We start from the raw sequence: 22,503 nt of genomic DNA on the forward strand, positions 1-22,503 counted from the left end.
CACACACCCCCCACACACACCCCATACACACCCACACACACCCCACACACACCCCACACACACCCCCACACCCCACGCACAAGTGTGGGCAGTGTCTCTCAATCTGGGAGCTGACGACAGGTCTGTGCACTCCTCCAGCACTGGGATCTCAAGATCCACGATCCATGGAGCTGGAGTGGACCAGGACCCAAACCAATGGAGTCTCCCCTGGGAAATGGTGAGGCAGCTGTTTGGGCCACAGATGTTTGGCACTGAAGGCATAATGAGCCTCCACATTGACCACATAACCCCAGCCAGCAGAAGCCTCCAAGACTCTTACAGGGACCTAGACAGCTTTGCCCACGGCTCCAGACAGACCGCACTAAACAGACATCCATTACGTGCCCACACGGGGCCATGATGAAAGCGCCCTGTTCTCCCTGTTTGGCCCACACCGTCTGTCCATCTGCATGTGATGCCTCCTTCCGCATGTCTTGTGGGTCTCAAGCCCACCCACCTCACAGGCTTGTCTGAAGAACAGTCCACAATGCTGCCAGTGGCTGGGACCCACCGTCAGACTGATGCAGACTCACCTCCAGGGCAGATCTGAGACACATCTGTGTCCTCTTTGGGTCTTTCCCTACAGTCAGCTCGGTGGGTCTCCAACCAGACCACGTAGGAGTCCGGCAGCAGAGGACGTAGCACTGAGCATGCTAGGACTCAACAACCTAGACAACTCTGGCCCCAGGATCATGAGACCTCACCCACCCTTAGGACCTGCTGTCTGCCTGGAATGATTAGGGTTCCCCTCTACAAGAAGCATAGGGAAGGTAACTTCTGGGGTGGTCTGGGTGGCCCAGCTAGAAGGAGCTCCTCAGACCCCCTCCCCATCCCTCGGTAGCTCCTTGGTATCCAGGACAGGGTGGAGGACCTTGATGTTCAATGGGGGCCAAGCAGTAGTCTGGCAAACAGGGACCTGAGGACCAAACCACTTTGTGAACGCAGCCTGCTCACCTCCTCAGAGAACGACTGCAGTCTACACAGAGGAGATCTTAGCTGTACCGTCCTGGTGACAGGAGGCCTGGAGAAGAAAGGACACCAGCCCAGTCCAGCCCAATCCAGCCCAATCCAGCCCTCAGAGCTGCAATCACACAGGAAGAAAGCCATGCCTGCAGAGACCCAAGTGTTCACACCATGCCAGTCAGCTCCACCCTCCCAAGTCCAACAGACCCTGTCCAGGTAGCACACGTCATTCTACAGCCCAGGAGGGTTCTTGAGGTGCGGGCTGGGACCAGCATCAGAACTGGCCACTGCTGATACGTGGTTGAGACCTGCCATTGGCAACTCTAGCGTAGAACGTGACCTTGGAGAACACTCTGGTGTGGGACAAAGGCCTCAGGAGGACCCAGTTCCTCTACCTCACTCTAAGGAAATAGCCACTGGACTAAGAAAGCCCAGGGCTGGACTTGGGTCCTCCAGGAACAGGACACAGCTTTCTGCTGTGTGTCTTAGAATAGTCACTTAGCCTCTCTGAGCTTCTGGTCAGTGTAACAGACATGATCAAATCTTAGATAGTGTATGTGAGAGAATGCCTACAGCCACACTGTTAGGGAACCCTTTGTCCTGAATGTGATTTCTTCAATACAAATAGTCACTGCCCAGGCCATCAACCACAGAGAGTCTGGCCTCAGACGAATGGCACTGTTTTCAATCCAGTGGATGTGGGACAGGTGTTGGTAGCAGGTCCTTTTCCCCCCCAGCTCCCTTCCTGCCCTTGGGGCACCCACAGATCCCCAGGTCAGTCTACAGGCTGGGGATGGAGGGGTGAGAAAGGGAGAAAGGAGGGGCTGTTGCAGGAGTATAGCAGGACTGGGCCCGGCCAGCCACAGGTGCTGTGACCTTGAGCTTAGGGTCCCTCCTGCTCACCGCCCCACAAAGCAAACAGACACAGGCAGACCTCTCCAGGTGGAAACAGGCAAGATGCCTCCAGCCACCAGCGTAGTGGAAGGCCCCCGGCTGAGGGTCTGCATTTTCCAGCATTCTTAGCAGAAAGGAACCAGGCCCCCAGCAGACTCTTCCTCCTGTGAAGGCCTCCCTTTTCCACTCCCCCTCGACCAGCCATCAACTGCGGTACCTCTACTCCCTGAGGAAGCCTTGCCTGTGGCTGCCAGCAAGTTTCAGGTGCTAGAACCTGCTGGGCCGTGCCTAGAGACAGTGCTGGCACGTTCTGGGCCCTGCCCATCAGGCCTTGCTTGCTAGCTACTGTGCCGGGCCTGTGTTCTGTCCTGGCTGCACTCCAGAATTGCTGGCAGCTAGGTGCAGCCCAAGCCCAGAACATGACCTCTGGCGATAGGCAGGGTCTCAGACCTTTGCAGAGCCCTGCCTGTTTCCCATTGTGCAGCGCAGGCTGAAGACCAGAGCTCCTGTCCTCAGAGTTGTCAGTGACATAGAGCCCAGCTCGGATCCTTCCTGCCTCTGCCCGTGAGTCTGGTTTTCAAACCCTAAAGCTGGGGTGCTTTGATTCAAGGAGCCTATTAGTATCCCCCAAGGCCAACTTGCAGGACAATGGGATCTCCCAGAATTCACAGCTCGAGCCCCTTCCTCTCCCAGAGAATGCACGTTCTGAACTTTTGAGCAGGTAGAAACATCCGCCCCTAACCCATGTATGTCTGCACAGATCTCCATGAAACAGGAGTGACCCTACCTCCCCTTCAGCTAAAATAAAGGCCTCTCTCTACTGTTAGGGAATTATCAAACAACCTGGACCCATTTTGAGAAGGGCACAGTTAACCACAGTGTTGATTACAGGTTACTATCGATTTTTTAGGTGAGCAAACGTTTTCCGAGTTTATAACGCCTGTTATCTTTTAACTAATAGCAGCAGAGCTGGTGAGTCGAAGTTCATCTTTTGTCTGGGTAGTTCCTGGGCTCAGCAAGTCTCACACACCCTATCCATACAGGTGTGGGAAGGCCACACACAGACATGGCTCTCCAGTGTGACAAAGGGGATATTTTTTTTAGCCATCAAAGTATGGCCAAAAGTTGAGGTGATAAGTCTGTCAGTACGATGCTTGTCTTGCAAGCACGAGGACCTGAGTTCCATCCCCCAGAGCCCATGTCAAAATAAAAGGCTGAGTGTGGAGCTGTAATCTCAGTGTTGAGCAGGTGGAGACAGGCAGATCCCTGGAGGGGGGTTTGTTGGCCAGTCAGCTTAGCCTACCTACGAAGCTTCAGCTAGAGAGAGACCCTGTCTCAAAAAGACAAGGTAGATGGCACTGAAGCACCACAGCCCAGCATGTCCTCCTGTCTCCACGCACACACACACACACACACACACACACAGGTATATCTGCACACGTACAAACACTCAGACACAAAAGTATGGCCAGAGATCTAGAATAAAATTGCTTGGACTTAAAAAAAATTTTAAGTCAAAATAAATTCATCCAAAGCCTGCTTTCCCTGTTGTGGGTTGTGGGGAAATACAGTTTAAATCAGGTATTTGGGTAGCAGACAGAAGTCACAACCTTAGGAACAACTTTCTTGACGAATCGCAGACCTGGTGCAAGGTGCCATCAAGGGGCCCATGCCGGGGAGCAGCACCCAGACCAGAATGAGGAAAACCCTGACCAAGGTGCCCCAGCCTGGCTCCCTTTCTCTGTGCTCTTTCCAACCTGCCCATAAATAAGAAGTCCACTTTCCCAACTCCACCCGAGGCCCCCCCTCCACTCTCAAATATTAAGACGAACGGATGTCACTTTCAAGAACGTTAAACATAATAGAAAATCCACCCCAGCAATTGAGGGATTTCTCTTCCAGGGAAGCTGTTGTGTCAGGTAAAGAGATTGCAATATATCAACCTGCTCCGCCCCTCAAATAGATAATCAATTTCTCTGAAAGCATCAATAATCAGAGTGGACATTTATTGCCCCTCAGATGGTTTATCTCTGGGGCTGGGGACAGCAAAGCCATGACAAATACCAAGTCTGCCAGGGACACAATTAAACGCTGCTTGGATAAAGGATTTTATATCGTGCACCCCAAAAAAGCAATCAAATTCATAATTGAACTCCATTGCATGAAATTGGCCAGAAATAAATATCACACCCCAAAGAATATACCTTGAGTTCTGGTGTTATCGGTCAGGTGACAGTGTGGCCAGCGTCCTATTTGTTTATGGCTGTGGCCTAACTTGCCCCTGCCCGCCTGCAGGTGTGGTGTGTCGTGCCCCCCCTCCCAGCACACTGCTCTGGGGCTGGCACTGCAGCACCCCAGGCTCTTCTCTTAGACAAGAGAAAACACTTTTCTGGTCTGAATTACCTTATACCTTCAGGAGAACTGTGCGCCTGGACTTCATGAGGTAGTCCCAGGGGGGACAGTGAGGTAGTGAATTTGGGTGGGAGTACACGAACTGACAGCCAAAGACAGAATCCCACCGAAGCAGGGACTGCCTGAGGGCTTGCCTGCTCTGGCCTCTCTCTGGTCTTTAACAGACTCCTAGCTGGCCTAGGCAAGATCTTCTGGGGAGTCTTAAGGTCCTGGCTCTGGGATTCTTGTCTTCAGAGAACTTGCTGCCTCCCAGTGGATGCAGCATCCGGGGGACTCCGTGCGTTGCAGAGGCAGAGTGCTTTCTTGGGCCAGAGGCAGAGATGAACGCTGCCCACTCCATCATTACAGGCCTCCTGGGTCGGGTGTGGGGTACCTTTTGTCCCAGCTCAGGTCTGCTTGGACATCAGGAACTTGATTTTCCAAAAAATCCTTAAGAACATTGGAGTTTAAGGTCATGTACACTTGGCAGAATATGGCTTTTAGTTTGGAAGGGGAAAAAAAGCATAAAGGGCATTTTGGATACAAAATAGCTCTTTAAAACAGCATTTTGATGAGTTAAGTATAAATAAATCAGAAACACACGGATTTCATTTCCTTTAAAATACCCGCGGGCTCAAACACTAGCGGGAAAAGTGCCTGGCAAACGGCGGTTTGGGATTTTGACAAACCCAAATATTTTGGAGAAGTTTCTGAGCTGCCTGCACCCGATCTTTTCTCTGCTCTGCCTTTCATGAGTGCCCATGTGGACGGGTCCCCAGCTGCCTCAGAGATAGGGCCAGTGGAGGGGTGCTCCTAGGTGCTGTAACTCTATAGAGTACCCAGGACACGATGCCTAAGTGTGCACCAATGTGGGCAGTTGCATATAGATGTGGGCAAGTGTTCACAGGGAGGAAAATGCAACACATCTAAGGGTTGAAGCTTTGTAACTTCAAGAAAACTCACTTTATTTTGGTATGGAATGGGAACACACACACGCATGCACGCACACGCACGCACGCACACGCACATACACACACAAGAATCCTACTTAAAGTACTGAAATGAGGATCCATCTGAGCTGGAACAAAGCCAGTGGTGTCTGCTCACGGCCCAAACATCTGGGTTCCTAGCAGGATTCCATCTCCACCCCAGACATGTTAGATCACAGGACGCAGCTCCTGCACTTGGAGCCACCAGGGCAGCCAGATGTGTTGGCACAGTGAGGGCAGAGCCACAGCCTTGGCATCCATTCCTTAGGTGACTCTTCATCTCTAGAAGAGCAGATCTGACTAGGTGGGGCCAATTCATCTATGCCTGTGGCGTCAGCATGACCGCCACAGTGAGCCAGGTTCCCATGAAGCTACTTTTAGGACAGATACCTAGTGGGTGGCTGCCTCTTGGGACGCTGGATACCTGAGACACTGGCTCCCTCCCTTCTCACAGTAGTTCTAGTATCTGCAAGTAAGACTTTGCACAGATACCTGTGACCAGGGACCAACTTCCTTCCTGGTCAGAGCTCAGATCTGCCAAGACGTACTGAGAGAGCTGCTCAGATTAGTGAGCTTGCTCTGCAGTTTTAGAAACTAATAAAATTTGGAGGTATCCGAGGGGAACATGGAAACGTCATCTGCATCGTGGGGCTTTCTGGTGAACCACCTGGAGTCAGATCATTCAGCCATGGTCCCAGCTCTCTACGTGGTTCTTTGTCGGGGCTGTGCTGTGTGAACGTGCCTGGCATCCCCAAGCCCCCTGAAGCAGCCAGCAGGCAGCTCCCCTATCTGTAGATCTGGCCCATCATGGCCGGCTCTGTGTCTCCAAAATGCAACTGCTCACTCAGAGACATAAACAGAAACGCCACTTGGCAAAGGCTGCCGGGGACATCTTTCTCCCACAATGTTCCTTTTGGCATCTGATTAGAAAAAAAATCTTGCAATCAATACCCAAAGTTGGATTTTGAGATTTTCTGCAGAATTGGGCTTGGAGCATTTAATAACAAGGTTTCTTACTGTACTCAGCCTCTAAATTTATAATGAAAATAAGTATTTCCCCTTCCTGATACGGAAGGCCATGCCAATGGCCAAGAGGAGCCTGGATGTGAGAGGAAACAATTGGATCCGCTTAAACACCACAAACATAAACTCCCGGCACTTCTTAGCAAGACCAGGTCCCTTAACGGGGACCCGGGGGAACGAGAACATTCCTGCTAATCTCCGACCACTTCTCTTAATTGTACAGTGTTACGTGCTAATCAACAGCCAATGTCTTTTTTCTTTAAGACCAAGACAAAGCCTCAAATTACTAATTACACAAATACAGTGTCTTTTGCTAATTGGATTGGTTAATGTTAGTTCATAAAGCTCTTTAAGGACGGGTAATGCGGTATGAAAGAGGTAATTCATACATTTAATAACAGGCTAATAACTGTCAGCGATGAATAATCAGCTGTTGCCACGTGTGGGGAATGTCCTGCACACTCTTTGCATGTCTGTTCCAAATTAATGTCTTCGCAAGAGCCAACTGGTGCGTCAAACCCCTCGTCGCCGTGCGCCTATCCCCACCTTGCCTCTAGCTTATGAGCTTTGGAGCAAATATGCTGCCACAAACCTGGTGGATGTGTGTGGAGTTGGTCCTCCTAGGAAAAAATGGAGCCCTGCTACTTCTGAAATTTATGAAAGAGCTGGGTGATTAGGGGCAGGAACTAGGGTCCTGCATCTTTGTCCTAAGGCCATGGATGGTGCTGTTTTACTCAGTGACCCTGGGCAAGCTCCTTGACCTTCACAGGCCTCAGTCAACTCAGCTGGAAAATTGGGTAAAAAAGATTGTGGTGGTTCTCAGGCACGGAGCTGCTGAGCAGAGGTGCTTGATGGCAGTAGATTCTGATAGCCCAGGCTTAGGCAGCCATTATGGCCAGGGCTGCCTTTCTTTGTGAACCCAGGGACTTTGGGACTCTGGTTGGTGAGGTGCCAAGACCAAAGTCCCCAGCCCCTTGTTCACACTCCTCATTCTTACCAGGCCTCAGATTCAAGACCACCATAAGATATTAGACAAAGGAAATACAGTAATCCTGCTGTGCAAATCTCCCCAGGCTGCTGTTCTTGAGGAGGGGGACTCACCCCTCCAAACCAGCATTCCTGGGAGTGGAGAGGCTCAGGCTTTTTTCCTGCTGGAGGTTAACAAGTCAGTGGGCTTGAGTGCACCTGAACCATCAGACGTATTTCTCCTCCAAGTCTGCTTGGAGATGTGGCTTCTTAGTGCATCTCAGCTTTTCCCGTTTTATTTGAGTAGCTGTGTTTCCATCAGGAAAGAGTTTAGAACAAAGAATCTTGTTGCAAGTCTCAGAAAGCACAAAGTCTGCTCTGGGCTCCCTGTACGCTCAGGCTCAGGCGGGGAGTGTGTGCTGCTTGCTTTCGATGGACATACCTTGTGCTGGAGGATTGTACTTCACAGCCCCCAGGCTGGACGGATGCTGGGTCAGCTGCACACAGCTGGGTTCTCCCCGGAAGCCACACAGTCACCAAGGAAACAGCTGGCACTCTACAGTGCGTGGTGGCATCGAGCTGGGATGTTCAGAATGCTAGGTGTAGCCCACGTCTTTAATTTAAGATGGCTTATCAAGACAAGATGTCATTCTAAGTCTGGGAACATCTGTTTAGCCAGTCATCAGAATTAAGATCATTAGGTGAACCCAACCAAACAAAACAGAGGTCAAAAAGGGAAAGAGGAGTTTTACATGTCTCTTTGGCCTAAGGGAACCCTCTGTCAGCTCCTAGGATGAGGGTCAGGCCTGGCTGAGAAGGGAGTCAGAATGGGCAAAACTAAAGTCCAAAAGGACTTTACCGGCTCCTTCCTCCACCTCAAGTGCTTAGAAGATCCAGCTCATCCAACTATAGAACCAAGCCAGGTAGAAGCCACCCCAGGCTTTGAAGAATACTGACCCATGATGACCTTGTGTGTCCTTGCCCAGCAGCTCCCTGACAAGCAGTTTCTGCTCATTAGATTCCTTGGGCAGCCACGCTCACCTTACGCCTGGTTTCCCAGAGCTTCTGCGCCCCTCCCTGCAGTCACTCTCTGCACAGAGCGTGCTGGACCGTCACCCCCTCAGCCATACTTTCAGACCTCTCCGGTACTTCACAGCTTAGCAGACTTCTTTTCAGTCCTGGGGAAGAGCAAATAAAGTAAGTTGCCAAACACACTCTCCTGGCTCCAGGTCAAACCCCAGCTATGCCTAGAGCAAGCATCTCTCAAGCTGAGTCTTCCTGGTTCAGAGGCCCTTATGGGATTGGAAGCATCAATCCTGCCTACATCCTTGGGAGGAGGCTGGCCCGCTGTCTGTGGAGACAGTCACTTCTGTGCACACAAAGGCAGCAAGAGACGGAGATTCTCATGGCGCAGAGAGAACCTGGCATACTTTTGAGGCCCGTGTCACCCTCGGTGGGCTGTGCAGACAAGCCTTCCTGGGAGCACAGTGCTCACAGACAAGCGCATGAGATGGGACCTGGAGGTTGGGCATGCCACAGGTGTCTCCTATGCTGACAGGAGTCGTTCTGCGACCATCGGCAGACAGACGGTGACTTGTGTTGGCTGACGGCCGCACCGCACGGCACTGCAACTGTCCAGACCCTCAGCACCCTCATCTCCCTGTCAAGGCCTCTGAGCCGGTTATATTTCACCATTGCAGGTGAGGTGGCTGCATAGACTCGGCCCCCTCAAGATCTGTGAACTCAGTGGCTCATTTGACTTGGATTCCCCCGTGCCTTCGGACCCTGGCAGCTGGGGACAAACCAGGGAAGGAAGGGAGGAAGGGTCTCATCCTTTCAGGACTAGAAAGAGAAGGGAAGAAAGCAGATACACGCATTTCCTAAGGAGCATAGGCAGCAGGTGGAGCACGCCTGGGCTCCTAGACCCTTTCACAGACCAGCGTCCCTGTCCTCCCTCCTTGGCAGAGCATCAGGAAGCAGGAAAGGGAGGCTGAGTACAAGGCCCGCTCCACACAGAAGCCAGGACAAAACACCCTGGTGTCCGGTTTATACTGCCAGCCTGTTCTTTGGATGTGGCTGGACTAGAGGCAGGAGGGCTCAAATCCCTGCAGTAGTCTGGGATCCCTGAACTGCCTTCAGGGTTGTCATGAAATGAAACCCACAAGGGATGCTAGTGTGTCTCTTGGCCCATCTCTCTAGATGATGGCTGAGAAGGGACAGATAGCCCCTTCACAACCCTCTAGAGACAGATAGCCCCTTCACAACCCTCTGCCCCAACCTGATGTGCCAGACATCTCTCTGTGAGGAGGTAGCAGGGGGTGGATTTGAAGGTCATTCCAGGTTCCTAAGTGTGCCCAAGGGCCTCCCTGAGGCTTTCATGCTGGAGAACCAGGGCCCGGCCTCCTGACTCCATGGCTGCCAGGCCAGAGTCTCAATCAGTTCTGGACCACAAACCTGGTCTGAGAAAGGGACCTCCCTCCCCATCTCAGAGGAGGCTCAACGGCCCGACAGTCACGTGAGTCAAGGCGAATGTGCCAAGGTCTACTTAGAGATTTCCTTTGTGACAATTCTTTGTGCTTCTCCTTGTTGTAAAAGAAGGAAAGTAAGGAAAATGGACGGACCATTTCAGACTGCTTCCAATTTCCCACCGTTCCTCCCGGGAGGCTGCAGCAGAAAACACCGGGCTCCAGGTCCTGGTGGGTGGGACCCAGCAGCTGCAGGCAGGATCAGGAGCCTCGAAGTCCGACGAGGCTTCTGACCCTTCCTCTCCCACTTGCCCAGAGGCGGAGGCATTTGGAGCTCTGATCCATGTTGTTTCTTCGGCATATGGTTCTGTCTTTATTTCTCATCATTGACTACTCTGTGGATGGACAAGGTACCAAGGGATAGAGATGAGCCACCTTGTCCCTGTGTGCCCACCGTGGACGCCTGTGCCTATTTCTTGGCTCAAAGCTGAGCTACAAGAGGTCCTTCCTCATCTCTGCCCTCCTTTGAGTAATGGTGCATCTGCCGTAGACCAGGGTCGACACCTCGGTAGAATGTCTGTGTGCCACATGCGACCTCCGCCAAACATTCTTCATTGTTTATTTTTATAACTGTTTAAAGATGTAACAGTCATGCTTAGCTCCCAGGCTGCACCCAAACAGACCACAGACTGGTAGGTCATAGAGTTGTTAGACCCCCACCAGGTACTGAGACAGTCAGGATGATTCCATCTTCCTGCCCTGGGACTAAATCACCTACTGCAGATTGGCCTCCTGAGGACCTGGTCTATGAGCCTTAGCAGTCACAGAAGCGAGCTGGTCTTCAACAACACTGCAGGTTGCAAAATAAAAAGAATAGTCAGCTGCGTGCATCTCTCCATCACCCTGGATAGCTTTAACCCATCTTCCAGCCCGTGTCATTCCACACCGTAGAGGAAGGAGGGAGATTACCAGGCTGCCCACGGGCATGTATGCTCAGAGAAGAATTGCTGTCCTCAAGATGGAAAAGTGGCTTTGAACTAGCTGCCTTGGCTCTAGCCCTGTGGCCTCTCCCAGCTCTGTGAGGCTCACACAGGAATAAGGTAGCACAGACACCAGAACTGTCCCTGGGAGCCTCCAAGAGCATCTCCAAAGGCACAGCAAGACTGGACAATACTGCAGAATCCCACAGCATGGGGACATGCCTGACCCCGAGCTCAGAATCATCCAACACAAAATTGGACCACAGGAATTCACTTGGGACCTGCAGGCATCTTGTGATGACACCACACAGGTGTAACTAGCAAGCCTGTCTCTCTCCACTCCAAAGAGCAGATCTGTGCCCCAGGGGCTCCTGGCTGCAGCCACAGTCTGGTGGATGCTGTTGGCTCCTCAAGGCTGCTGGCTCCTCACAGCAGATCTGTGAGGGATTCCTCCACACAGCTGTTCCTGTAACAGGGTCCCTTGAGGGAAGTGCGCGGTCTCGTCTAGCAGGGCTCTCGGCCTCCCTCTGCCCTGCTGCACAGTGGTCTCGAGTTAGTACCACAGCTGTGACTAAACCCAGACACTTGGGGTTCTGCTGTTTTGTCCCTTCCCGGTAGACTGGAAATGTCCTTCACAGGAGGAAAGCAAAGCTCCTTTCATGCCCTCCCTGTCTCTTCAAATGGAACCAGTTCCACAGAAGCCAAATGAGATCATGGCTCAGTGCACACCCTGTGGAACTGGCTATGGGACATGGGACATGTGTCTCAACCTCTCTCTGATCCCTGCATAGATGTGAATGCTAATAGTACTTACTGAGTCAGGAGTCACGGAGGCACCTGGGGTGGGACAGTTACAGCCGTTACAGTCTCCTGCTGTTTTGTGACAGGTGGGCCCACTAGCAATGGCCCAGCTGCCCTCCATGGCTGGTCAGTGTGTGGAACCCAAAAGTGGACGTGCACAAGTATTTGCTGTGAGGACCAATGAGTGTTGTAAATGCAGGTGAGAGAGTTAGGTGAGGAGAGCAGGTGGTCAGGGTTGGTGACAACAGGGCCACCTGTGTCAAGTTGATTTTCCTGTATCTCCAGAATGCACTCCGTGTGTGTGTGTGTGTGTGTGTGTGTGTGTGTGTGTATGATAATACTCACAAAAGGTACAGTACATTTTCGTATATGGCAAAATTGGGTCAGGGTTGGTGACAACAGGGCCACCTGTGTCAAGTTGATTTTCCTGTATCTCCAGAATGCACTCCGTGTGTGTGTGTGTGTGTGTGTGTGTGTGTGTGACACAAGGATGCACGTGTTTGCACGTGTATGTGTGCATATACATGTAGTCTTCCCCCAATACTCTCCACCTTATTTTTCGAGACAGGATCTCTCGCTGAGCCTTGAGCTCACTGATTCAGCTAGATAGATGGCCAGAAAGCCCCAGAGACCCTCTTGTCTCTGCCTCCCCAGTGCTGGGATTACAGAGGCATTCAGCTTTTTAATTTTAAGATTAAAAAAAATCTATTTGTATGAAGCCAGGTGTGGTGGTACATGCCTTTAATCCTAGAACTCTAGAAACAAAGGCAGGCAGATCTCTGTAAGATGGAGGCCAGCGTGGTCTACATAGGGAGTTCCATGCCAGGTGGGGCTACAGGAAGACCCTGTCTCAAAAAGACCAAAACAAATTTTATGTATATGTATTTGTGCCTGCAAGAGTTTGTGTGCACCATGTACGTACAGGTGCCAAGGGCATCAGATTCCCTGGAACTGGAGTTACAGATGGTTGTGAGCCACCTGATGTGGGTGCTGGGAACTGAACCCAGGTCCTCTGCAAGAGCACTAAGCACTTGTAACTGCCGAGCCATTTCTCTAACCTCTGCACCCAGCTTTTTATGTGGGTCCTGGGAATCTGAGCTCAGGTACTTAACTGAGCCATCCCCCAGCCACTGCCTATCCTTTTGAGGGGAATCTGAATTTGTTTGTTTTATGTGCTCTGGCCCTCCAACCTCCAGATAATAGAATGTTCCCCAGAACCACAGTGTGAATGCTATAAATCATAGCCCCAGAAGAGCCAAAACGCTAGGGGTCGAGCCCCCAGGGCCACAGAACGTTGCAGTTGTGTGACAGAGCCACCATTACAGGAGACCTATGAGCCTTCTATTCACTTATGATTATTAAAGATCACCTTAACAAACAAGATATCGATAAGTGGGGTCAGGTTGCAGTGCATTAATATAATTCTATCAATATCAAGGTTATTTCTATAACTAAAAAGGTTGAGAATAAAAGATAAATGTTTCTGTAGAACCATTAGTTGGCCTGGTTATTTATTTTCTCCACCTGGGAAGCAAAGTGCCCTCAGGAGACGATGAAAGAGGTGGGATGTCCGTGGGGCCGTGACAGGTCCCGATAGGGCCATCATCATGGCCTCCTGGTGGTATCTCCAGCAACTGCCCTCCTGCTCTGGGTGGGAAGCAGGAAGCTGCCTTGCGCCAGCTGCTTTTTGTGTTCTGGTATGTTCGAGGATTGTCAGAGCTCTCTGAAGCAAGGTGGGGACGGGCTGCAGGAGTCCCACAAGACATGTGTTTTAGAAGTGAGCTGAAAATTCCACCTCTGGGTTTATGATGGGCAGAGTTCAGGGTCAGTTCAAGCAGCTGGGGGACCGAGCAGAGAAAGGAGGCCTGGGTGTCCGTGTCTACAGTTGACAGACATCTGTTCTGGGGGGCATGAGTGTAGCTCATCAGTAGAGCACTGGTCTAATGTGGTTCCATCCCTAGCACCAAAGAATGAGAGAAGGGGTCAGGAAGGGAGAGGGAAGGGAACGGGAGGGCAGGAAGCAAGGCAAGGCTCTTCTGGGGCAGAAAATGTGTCAGACAGAGCCAGGGGCAGGGGGTTCCCTCATTTACAGAAATTAGTCTCTTGGCATTTTTTTCAAATATTTTATTAATTTTTATTTTATGTGTATGAGTGTTCTGCCTACATGTATATAAGTGCACCCATGTCGTGCAATGCCCGCAGAGGTCAGAAGAAGGTATTGGATCCCCTGGAACTGGAGTCACAGATGGTTGTTAGCTGCCATGTGGGTGCTGGGAAGCGAAACCAGGTCCTCTGCAGGAGCGGTCAGTGCTCCTAACCACTGAGCCATCTCTCCAGGCCCAGTCCCTTGGAAGCTGCAGGACACTGTTCCCAGTCTGTGTACTGCAGATTCTGCTGTAAGTGCTATGTCGTTGAGGTTGTCCTGGCCTGGTGTAATGTCAATCAGGCATCCAGGTCCCTCCGTTTGAATGGTTAGCCCTTTTCAGAGAGCACAGATCTTAATGTTAAATATTCTTGTTACAGAATAGCACCTACAATGAGCTTTTGGAAGTCAAGGATTGGGTTAGGAAGAGCCCATGGGGATGGGTTCACAGGTATACTATTTTCAAACTAGAGAGAGAGAGAGAGAGAGAGAGAGAGAGAGAGAGAGAGATCTGGAGCTTTCTGTATGCCAGTACAGAAAGACCTCCATCATATGGTCAGAATATTCCTCATGCCCAGCCAGGCTGCTAAAATGGTCTTTTGGTGGCTACTAGAGAATGTTCCTATACACCCACCACCCCTCTCTGGCATAGCCAGATCTTTATTTTCATGTAGCTCTCATCACAGCTCCTGTTGGGCTGGATCTGTCTCTGCATTTGCAGTGACATTGGTCCCTGTGGTCCCCATACCCTACAGTGTGGTCAGTGTCCAGGGGTGGCTGGGAACGTAGACCTAGTCCATGACTTTTGAGGCAATGGTGCCTCTGGGGCCCTGGGCCTGACACGTCTCCCCTTCCAGCGTCCTTCTCTGCCTGCCACCTCTTCCTGCCTGCTCTAGGGTAGACTTGTCCCTGCTAGGTCACAGTGGGGTTGGTAGGAACTGGTAGAGCAATGCAGGGCAGGGGAGGAAGGACTGAGGAGTCAGGAATCAAGGGTCAGGTCACTTTCCGGTCTTTTGGAATGACAGACTTTCATTCATACTAAGTGCCCAGTGTGGGGGGCGCATTTCTGGATCAGTCCTGCAGCCCCTGAGCCAGCACTCCACCCACCCTGATCCCTCAGCTCCTCGTATTCCTGGGTTGTGCTCTCCAAAACCTGATTCCTTGGAAGGATGGTCTGGCGTCGGCCTCGGCTCTGGGATGCTCCTTTTTTCGGGTGGGCCATGGGTCCCATTCCTGGAGCTGTCAGAGGCTCATAGACTCATAGCATGCCCCTTCCACACTGAAAGTGATGGCTTGTCATGAGCCTTTGACTGCAAGACCCACGTTTCACCCCCTCATATGATTTACATGTACTTCCTCTGTGGACACCAATCTTCCGGAAACAGGAGGAAGAAGCCTTCCACTGAGGGCCTGGCAGGACCTGAACACGCCAGCCTCCCAGCCTAACAGGAGCCCACATAGACTCATTATAAATGACTATGATCCAAGTCCGCAGCGTGGCAGCTAACTCAGCCCAGCCCTCGGCTCTTCTCCACCTCACTGCCTGATGGTGACACTCTTGTCCCTCAGGGGGCCTCCAGCTCTGCCTTCAGGAAAGCTGGGCAGGTCCTGCTGATGGTGGAGAGCCAGGGACATGGGACAAAGCCTACCATGTCCAAACTACACACTAGGCAAACAGGAAAGACACCCAATGCACCTCAGAACAGGCCAAGGGGCAGGTAGCACACAGGGACATGGTGGATACGCCACCTTCCCCCTTCACCCCACACGTCTGCCATCTCTCAGACCCAGCATCCATTCTGCCATCTGTTGGGCATGGCATCACTGTCCATACATATGTGTCCTCAGTCAAGTCCAACTCCCCCAGCCTGGCCTCAAGGCCTTCCAACCAGGCAGCACCTCTGTCTCTGGCGGGGGTGTAGGGGGTTTCTCAGCCCCTGCTCTACCTTTGCCAGTCCCCCACTGTACCCCATTCCTGCTCATCCACACCCCCTGCCTCGGGATTCCACTGTCAAGAGGAAGCTGGGCTCACTGGCCTTTCCCGGAGCTTTCCCTTTCATTCATGTTAATGTTTATTGTTAGTCTGTGTAGTGAAATAGCAGGTCCAGAGAAGAATCCTGTCCAGTGCTTTACAGAGCATCTCCAAGGTACTTTCTGTGGGTCACTGTGAACAAAGGCACTCTGTGACTGCCCATAGAATGAAGGTATGAAGGGATACCCACCCAGACCCCATAACCTGGAGGTCTGGTGACTGTGTGGCAGACATCCACAGGCACAAGGCAGGCTCCACTGGACGAGGCATCCCGGTGGAGGGACGGTGCAATCACGAAGCCAGAACTGCCAGTGAACAGAGTGTTCTTGGACCGTCTGACAGCAGCCAGCCCGTGCCCAGGTTCTGGGTCTGCACCACTGTGCTGGCCAGGCAGCCCAGGGCGGGCCTGCGCCTGAGGAAAAATCTTTGGGCATGCAGCCGAGGCCCACTGGCCCCATCATGAGTGGGCTCTTGCTTACTAAAGCCAGGCAGGGGCTTGGCACACACCCCACATTGGTCATAAGGAGTAGGGGGTGCAGGTTCCACCACACCCCTCACAGGGAGTGGAAAGGGTTCTGAGAAAATCACCCCTACACACACCACACACACAGCTGGAGGCCAAGCTGTCCAGGGTCCTTGGTTAGCCAAACAGAAGGGTTCTAGAAGGTAGGATGATGCCAGCATTCCCCTGGGGCTGATCTCTCTCGGAAGGGACCCCAGTAAGGGAGGCAGGAAATGGCCCCAGGGAGGGCAGGAGAGGAGCTGGCCCAGCACAGACAGGAAGACAGGCGTGGAGACCTCGCCGCAGTTTGGGGATAGGCTCTCCAGAGCGGCCCTCTGCTGCCGTGCTCCACTGTGTAAATATTTTTCTTAGGAGGGAAGAGAGAGCCTCCATTCATTGGATAGCTCTTGCTTGCAAGAACTGAGAAGTATCTGTTTAGGCATAAAAGCTAAAAACAGTGTCTATGGCTCTTTAAAAAAATCATTTCTGCTGCTCAAACATGACCAAGGTGATTTTTTTTTCAAGTGGAATAAATAAATAAATATGACCCCACTCCTAGCCGAGAGCACAGGAGTTTGTGTCAACACCGCCGGGTCCTTTGCTCTGAGAGCCAGAGCAGGCCTGGGGACTCGGCACTTCTCAGGGTTCCCACCAAAGCTGCCAATGGGACTTGTCCCAGCTCAGCCCTGGCCAACACTCTGGCCATGGGGAGTGTCCCTCTCCTAAGGCGATCCTGGCGAGCATCACGTGTGGGACCTGTGGGAAGGGAGGGGCACATGGATGCTTAAAGTATCTGTTGCCCAGTCACCTCTGTCCCTACAGAGCCCACGTTGTACAAGGACAGAGGCCCAGACTCCAATGCACCCTGCCTACTAGACTAGTGTCCGTGGCCCCCTGTGCTTCCGCCTCTCCCAGCTCTGTTTCCTGTTGATGAAGCTTGGATACCACTGCCTCAGGTGGGCTAATGTGAGACATCTCCATCCCACCAGCACATGCCATAGCTCCCAGAAAACTGACCAGCCACTGATGGTACAATAGTCGCCTTTGGTGAGACTCTCACTTTGTATTTGCACCAAGGAAATTGACTTGACTGCAAGACTTTAGTATGGAAAGAAAACTGAGTGAACGTTGTTCTTTAACATTTCCACCTTTCAGATCGCGGAGATAGCTCTGTCAGTAAAGTGCTTGCTGTGTTGTGTGAAGACCTGACTTTGATCTTCCCAAACCCGCCTAAAATCCCCAGGCATGGAGGTCTACACTTATAATCAAGTGCTGGGGATATGGAGAAAGGCAGATCCCTAGGACTTGCTGGTCAGCCAGACTCACTGAATCAGGAAGTTCCAGGCCAATGCAAGACTCGGATTGAAAAACAAAAACATGAGGGACTGCGGCTAAGGAGCCACAGCTGGCATCATCCACTGGTCTCTAAATGCATGCACACACATGTATATGCACACCCAGGTGTGCACCCATTCCCTCTCTCCCTCTCTCTCTCTCTCTCTCTCTCCACCTTCCCAAAAGGTGAAGGTTATCAGACAGCTGAGGGCACTCCTCTCTAATGACACGCTGGGTCTGAAACGGTGGCTCTACGAGGCCCATTTTCAGCTTGTGAGCCCATGAAGACTCTGTTCTGGCAAATATACAACGTTGTATAAGGATAGACAGGCCACTTGAAAGACAATATCACTGACCACAGAGGAGTCAACAGCCACCATCCCGAGTCAGCTGCTCAGACTGTCCCCAGAACAGCCCTGAGCCCCTAAACCTCTAGTCTCCTCCAGTCAGCAGGTGAGGCCTAGGGCCAGTTTCCATTAGTCCCCCCTTAACAACACAGCACAGACACTGACCCTACTCCAAGAAGAGGCCTTAGAATCAGCTTCTAGAAGTTCCTAGTTTGACATGCAAATCTTTGGATTCCAAAAAAAACACTACTTCAGAATCAGGTAAAGAAATATAGGTTAGAGAGATGCACAGGCTAGGCACAAAAGCCATCCTACAGCAGGCCAGGACCGTGTTCCCCAGGCCAACCTGGCATAGCCTTGTGCCGAGCTCATGGGGCCTCCTCCTGTACATCTGCTTCCAGATCCTTTTCAAGGGAAGGGCGGCTTCTGGAATCCATTTGTGACACCAAACAGAAAGTCAGCCCCCTTAGGGGTCGTGCCAGAGCTTTGGAGCTGTGAGCCTGAGGTAGGTGTGTGTGTGTGTGTGTGTGTGTGTGTGTGTGTGTGTATACTCTTCACCGACTTCTTGGAGAACAGAGGGTATTTATTCTAAGAGTCAAAAAAGATGTTTTGAGCAAGCCCACTTAGCTAAATCCTGGCACTGATACTCGAGAGAAAAGTTAAATGCCGGAGGTCAGACCTCGCTTTTTTGGCTAAAATGCTCAATCAAAACACACCTAATACTTCTGCCGGGGTGCGGAGGAGAAGTTGAAGCCTGGCGGCCACTGCCAACAATCGACAGACCAGCAGTGCTTGTGCTGAGGCTAAGCTAGCAAAATAAAGAAGGTTTTCAGTAAGCTGCAGCCCGGCCAGGGAGGAAGCCAAGGCTGAGAGGCTCCGGAGTGCGTCCGGCGGTTTCTCCACCCGAGGTCAGCAGCAGGTGAGGGGGCCTCATTAACCATGTTCCTACCTACTAATGCCGCTATACAATCGGGGCCAGTGGTTCCAGAACCCGACTCAGACCCACCCTTGTAAGTGCTCCTCTGGAAAGTCATGAGGCACCAGATTCCTCTGAGGGCTGCGGGACACGATGCTCCCTCCTCCCAGCACCAGTGACAGAGAAAGCTTGTCACGTGGACGGCTCACAGTGTGCCTCAGAGCAAGCTTGTATACCTGAAGCCCAGTGAGCATGGACTCAAAGTATGTGTGAAGAAGGCAAGGACAAAAGTCCCGGCGCCTGTCCCCAGGGGTGGCCGGACCCGTGGTTGGGCCCTGCTCCCTAGGATGCACACGGCTCTGGGCATTCCTTCCACCTGGTGCCTCTTGAAGGGTCGGGATGATGCGTTCAACGTTCCTCTCTGACGGCAAGCTCCAGGATAGGTAGGATCTACCACCACAGACAGGTCGACTCTTTCAGAAATGAAAAGGAGTTCAGAGCGGGCCCTGCTCCCTAGGATGCACATGGCTCTGGGCATTCCTTCCACCTGGTGCCTCTTGAAGGGTCCGGATGATGCGTTCAACGTTCCTCTCTGACGGCAAGCTCCAGGATAGGTAGGCTCTACCACCACAGACAGGTCGACTCTTTCAGAAATGAAAAGGAGTTCAGAGTGACGGGTTGATGAGCTAATGGGTGATCATCTGACTTTGCCACTCCTTAGCCTCTGATGAAGGGCCACACTCATCCAAAAGTCTGTCGGACACACGTCCCTTCTAAGTTAAGGGATGGAAGCGAGGTTGGGAGAAGGCCTTATGACTGCCCACAGATGTGCCCACTGGCCTTCCAGCTCTGAATGCATCAGTTCCTCATGTACACAGGAAGCAGGCTCAGCTCTCCAGAACAGTCCTCCTCCTGGTTTTTGACTGAGGTGTGGGGGCTGAGTCAGACCATTGGTGTGAGTGACTGGATTCACATATGCAGTCTCTGTGTAGGACCAGCCTTTGGCCTGCAGGGCCCTCCCTGGGATCCTACACCTTGGAGACACTGTCGACTTCTGCAGCATCTGCAGTCCTTGGAAAGGTCACTGTGGTTTCTGAAACAGAGCTGGCAGGCCCACCCGGCTTCCCTGTAAGGCTGAGGCCTACAGTATCTCCCGTGTCCACTCCATGGGCCCTGGCTTCACTCTAGAGGTTGTTATTAACTTTCTGAAGGGTGAGACACATTCAAAATGCAGCCTCTAGGATTCTCAGAGAAGCCCCTACCTCCAGCCCTCTGCCTGACCTGAGGCATCTCTGGCCTATGGAAAATGCCAGGCCTCCTCAGCCAAGTGACTGCAGGAGACATTTGCCTCACGAATGTCTCAAATGCAAATGCGATGGCTCAGGTGACAGGTGCCTTAAAAGCCTCAATTGTCACCACTGCCACTTCCCTCAGACCTAAGGCCTTGGAGGGACAGGGAGAGGGAAAGGTCAGGGCTGTCAAAAGTCAGTGATGATGAGGGTCTTCACTACCTACCCAAAGTTTTGACCATCCGCACTTGAAACCAGAGAGACACAGGTACCGGCTTGAATTACCTGGAAGGCCCAACCCTCTCCCTCCCAGGAGGAGCAGTGTGGGAGCTGTGCTGGCTGATGGTGCCCATGTGGGCACCTGAAGCTTGGCTTGAGCACCTGGGGTATGGAGAAGGCGGGGCTGCATGGGTCCACGTTTAACAGAACATGAGATGCACCTTTCTTGCTCAGGGAGGCTCAGCTAAGGCACGAACACCCCTTACTCTCAGGAATCCCCATGGCTGGGGTGGGGAGAGCCAAGACAGCCTGATCTCTGGCAGCCTCGGACCAGCCAGAGTACCCTGTCCTACACCCCAGTTCGCTGCTTTGAAATAGCACTGAATTTAAAGTTAGTGTGTCAGTGCAGTACAAGGTGGAATGCCACCAAGCAAGCTCATAGTCGGCTCCTGAAAGGTCACATGGTCTTCTGTGACCTGTGTGTCGACAGGCTCAACACACTTAGGGACTTTGCAATGGTGTGCTGTGTGTGTGTGTGTGTGTGTGTGTGTGTGTGTGTATGCAGGTGTGTATGCAGGTGTGAAACCTGGCACCCTAGGAAGGGATTTCAGTAGGGATAGGGTGACTGGGAGGAGCACCCAACCCAGACTTCCTTGCCAGTGCTCGTCAGCATGAGGATTTCCATTCACTAAGCTGGCAGCTCAGACAACACCATGGCCTAAAGTAGCTGATTTCATGGTTGAAAATGGTACCGGTGTCTAACTGACCATTCAGGACACAGGCTGAGTTGGTTTCCAAGAGACGTCTTCCCGGTGGCCCATCCCTCCCTGGATATATCTAGTCACCCCTTTCCCCGCACCCCACCCAGGGTATTACAAGAATTGCTTTCATTGGAAAAATGAAAATATCCATTTTCTCCTTCTGGCTCAATCCAGACCCTTGAAAGCCAAGAGAAGTAATGGTTCACAGGACACTACCTGTCCTCGGTGGCCTGCAGCACAGAATGGCCACCCTGTGAACTGGTAACTGAGCTCTCCATCCCAGCTAGGAGCAGCATCCAGAGTACAGCCTCGGGTAGACTGTGTCCATCTGTCAGGAGGGAGCTGCCGAAGGGAGCCTCTGCCTGGGGCACTGGTGAATTCAGACTTTCCTGGATAAGCAGGAAAGGGGTTCAGTTGTCAGCCGTGCCTTCCTCCTACTATCCATGGGTCAACTCTGCCCGGCCTCTGAGGATGACCATGTGGCGGTGTGCAGCCAGGCTGGGAAGAGTCCACTATTGGGTCTCTGGAGAATCCTCCCACGAAGGCTGCTGTGGAGTGCTGCATGGCGTCCACCTTGCCTCATTCTCTTTCCACTTACAGCGCTTCCAAACCGGTTTCAGAATCTATTAAAAGAAACATAAAATCCCCAATTGGTTAGAATTCCCAACATTTTGAGTATGACCTCTTGTTATTACAGCTGAGGTAGGCAGAGCCACATTTGGTACGCCGCATCTTGGTCCCCTCGCCAGCCCAAGCAGGCACATGTGGGCACCTCGGGGCAGTGTGAAGGGGAGGGAAAGAAAGTCCGTGGGTCTGACATCACTCCTCGTTTAATTTTCCAAGGGTGACTTTTCAGTCCGGCCCCTCCTCTTTCGGATGTGGTATTATCACTTTCAAACGTGAAGCTACACGCTGCTCTTTCGATTCGGGAGGGAGAAGTCCCATTTCTGCCTCTCGTTTCTTGGTTTGCTTAGCTTCAGTGATGTGGGTCTGGGCACTGACACGCCACTCTCTGGAACAATGCCTGGTGGTTTGTGAGAGGAGACGTGGGGCAAAAGGCCACAGCCATGCGGACGAACGGAGCCACGGAAAGCTGTGCGGGAGTCTCTCAGGCGGAAGAAGGACCCAGGCGGGAGTGGTGCATTCCCTCCTCACTGATGCCAGGCATGTCTATGAGCCAGAGGAGGAATTGGAGGGGGCCTATACTGCCCACAGTTGGGCCGAGAGGGTCTTCCATGGTCCCCAAGGCACTTCTGTGATGCCCGGAACCACAGCTGAGCGCCTCCATAGACTACAAAGAACCATCTTCCTAGAATCACAAGTGGAATTTAACTGTAGCTTTTTGAGAATAACTTCCTATGAATAACAGAGTTGAGATCCATGTCACTGGGTGTGTCAGTAGTTCTGATGCCTGATCTGTACTCCATTGTGTGGATTTTTATTGAGTC

The 22,503-nt window shown here is 52.1% G+C and overlaps 1 protein-coding gene across 10 annotated transcripts in view; it reads left to right on the forward strand.

The window, feature by feature from the left end:
• Positions 1-22,503, forward strand: part of Prdm16 (PR/SET domain 16) — a 345,691-nt gene that overhangs the window by 141,243 nt on the left and 181,945 nt on the right. The gene's annotated exons all lie outside the window — the stretch shown is intronic.

Source organism: Nannospalax galili, unplaced genomic scaffold (genome assembly GCF_000622305.1).
Source record: "Nannospalax galili isolate Female #2095 unplaced genomic scaffold, S.galili_v1.0 scaffold806, whole genome shotgun sequence".
NCBI classification, from domain to species: domain Eukaryota; kingdom Metazoa; phylum Chordata; class Mammalia; order Rodentia; family Spalacidae; genus Nannospalax; species Nannospalax galili.